This window comes from Pinus tabuliformis, chromosome X (assembly GCF_031772625.1).
Source record: "Pinus tabuliformis cultivar Carrire ecotype Pingquan chromosome X, CPIR1, whole genome shotgun sequence".
Taxonomy (NCBI): Eukaryota; Viridiplantae; Streptophyta; class Pinopsida; order Pinales; family Pinaceae; genus Pinus; species Pinus tabuliformis.
Window position 1 is genome coordinate 31,168,623 of NC_142308.1, and position 3,514 is coordinate 31,172,136.

Genomic DNA, 3,514 nt, shown 5'->3' on the forward strand with positions numbered 1-3,514 from the left:
ATTTGATTAAAGATTTAATGCTCAAACTAATTCGGTGACGGTGCATGATGACGTAACCCACATTAATGCTCAAACTGATGCGGTGATAGTGCATGATGACGTAACACAAATTTTGCAGTATTCTTCGATAGTGTAATTTCTTTTTTTCATCGTGTCAATCAAACTCATTCCCATTGCTTTGATCTGACCTCTATGATAACATAGCTTTCCTCAACGTGACTTCAACTCTCTAGTCGTGCATCTATAATGAGGTTAGGGAATTTTTGGGATAGTTAAAAGTGGTCAGAATCAAGGTAATTCTTTTTTTAAATTTTGTAGAGGTAGTGTTTGAATCGTGTTTTTGATGGTAGAAATAGATTCAGCACCATCAAAAACATCTAAGACACCTAAAATTTTGAAGTTTAACAACTATAACTTGGATTTACCAAAATTCTTACCACATTTTCTCTAAATATAACTAGAATTTCCATAACTTTTCATTAAACTATACGTGAAACATATACTCAGCTTCTAAGGTGAAGGAAGAAATAACCAACAACAATATGAAACCTCTTCATGTACGTTTGTGAGGGCAACAACAACAGCCACGGCCATAGTAGTAGAATTCAATACCAAGCCATGATTTTCTCTCATGGCTGGTTACTTAATCTTCACCTAACGTACATTTGTGGCATTCTTCTTTTGGCTTGAACGTCATTTTTTTGGCTTTAACATCAATAACAACATCTTTAATAAATTTCTAAATAGGTATTCGATTAAGTTACACTACAATTTAAAAAAAGAAATCACAATACCTAATTTAATTTAGTTTGCAAGATAATGGTTACAAGAGAATTTTGTGACAACTAAGCAACGTATAAATCTTTTAATATAAATTGTTCATCACGTAACACTGTTTCCATTAGCATGGGAGTTCATGGATTTCAAAACTCAATGCACCTTTATAACGATTTCCATCGGGAGATAGAATTCTAATACTTAAAAGGAATAATAGTCGCATGGCCGTGAGGCTATCGCATTAAAGAATTAATATGTATTAATGAATTAAGAAGGGAATATAAATTCAATCGTTATATTCTAAATACATATTTCGAACAACAATTATGTTGCAAACTAATTCTCAAGAAAATTAAAGGGAAACCTAATGAAAAAACAGCGATTGGAGAAACAGCGATTGGAGTTGGATACAGCAATAGAATACTCAACTCTCAGAACCAATAGGTCATTGCAACACAACATAGTAGTGCGTTCATCGATGGATTCACCACTCTTTGTAACGGTCACTTCTTTGTGTCGTTTATTACTTCACATTTTTTGTAAGCTTATGTGATGATTTATTTTTTAGTAATAATAAATTTGTAGGCTTGATCATTTTAAATAAGCCTAATATTTATTGTCACTTATTTGCATGTATGTTTTATTTTTCCATAATATTTTAAAATCTGCAGAGGGTTTATTTGTTGTTGTAGCTATTGGGATGTAGAGGTTTAGTTGTTTCATGCATAAATTGTTTATATATTTCTAATACATTTTCACCTGTCAATGAAGAGTTAAAGATTATCATTCTCTTTAACTCTCTTGACAACTCCTCATCACTAAAGAATACTTATGATATTTTCCAATACTTGATATTTTCTTTTCATTGTCTCTTAATTTAATGTGTTTGCGGGATGGGATAAGGGCACCCATCAAAGGGTGTCTAGTCTACTAATCTAGTACAAGTTGATTAGAATCTTTGGCCATTACATTGCTCCAACGTTTATTTATCATAATCTTTTAAAATTGGAAATAGAGGGTGTCTAAAAAGGCTGTTCTAATGATATTTAGAACAATTATCATTTGGTAGTTTAAGGGATTATCCCCTCTGGTCCAAGAGTTAGCTTAGGGCCTAAAGTGGGGTGGATATTTTTTCTTCCATAGATGCCTCAACATCATTCTCTTCCATAGATTGTACTCAACCCATGCTATCATAACTAAGTGTGATGATTCCTTCACCCATTTATTACATGATTGTACTTAGCCCCATGCTTTAATAACTAAGGTAACTCTTCTACCAACCTTACACATGCACCTAATGATTGGATTTTAATAAGTCAAATAGGGATTATAGGGTCCTAATAATTACTTTAAGAAAAATGACTTGTGATTCTAGGCATTTGAGATTTCTCCCTTTTAGCTCCCTTTCTTGTAGAATCATAGCACCTCTATGACTTTGTTTTTGTCCATCATGCAACTACATTATGTACTTTATTTTATTATATTCAATGTCTAATATTTACATATTACATAATTGGGTACTCATGCATTCATAATATATTATACAATTTATGCAATACTAATATGAGGATCAAAAGTAGGGTAGTACATTCCCCTCCCTTTTGAGTTTACATTATCTTTAATGTACATCACCATATAGATGTATATGAATTCATATACACAATTTTACATTATAATGCTCAATATTTTCATAATTTAATGATTATTATGGTAGTATCTTTTTATTTTTCTCATCCAAATTCTAACCATCTTTTTTTTAATGATTTTAAGAAAAACAAAATGATATTTTGAGTACTATTATAAAACAATATATTATTTTAACTTCAATGCTAGGTTGGTTGAATGTGTAATTTATTAAGAATGGTTGAATATTTTTAGACAAATTTAAGTTTATATAAGTCAAATTACATTTTCAAAAAACCCTTGTAAAATGACTTAACAAATGATCCACAACAAAGATAAACTTTCATTATAACAATCATTTTTTTCCAATTTTTCACATAATTTGTAATTAAGTATTTATAAATCTTATTTTTTTTTAAATAAAAGCACAATTTCTTTTATATTTGACATATATTTTCATTTACTAAATTATTAATAAAAATTATAACTTTTAGTTTTTTCACATAATTTTAGTCATTTGATTGTTTATAATTTTTTTAAGGCATATTTATAGAGATAATTAATATTAATATCAATACCATTATAACAATATTGTAGTAATGTCTACGGGGTGTTGGATAAACGATGATTGGGTGTGTTGTTAAGGCACTCTTAGATGTTAAGTCATTGGTTCAATTCTCTATTTTATTTGGGTGTTATTCTTGGAAATGACTATAATATAGCCTCGCCAGTCAAACTTACAAAAATCAATATTATAACAATAATATTAATAAAAGTATTTTAATATAATATCATTAATTTAATTAAAATTTTATAATAAATACTAACTCTCTTTTATATTAAATAATATTATAATTATATTTCTCTTAAGAAATATAACTAAGGTTGTATTTTAGGAAGGATTTTTAAATAATTAAAATATTTTTGAAGTATATGAAAATAGTAATTCTTATAGTGATTGAATATTTAAAAAAATAATTAAACATATAAAAAACACATTTAATTTCTAGACCAAAAACCCATCTCCATATTTTTTCTTAACTTAAATCATTTCACAACCCCTGAGTTAGAGCCACTGAAAAGGCATACATAAGTTAGATCAGTTCACAACCCA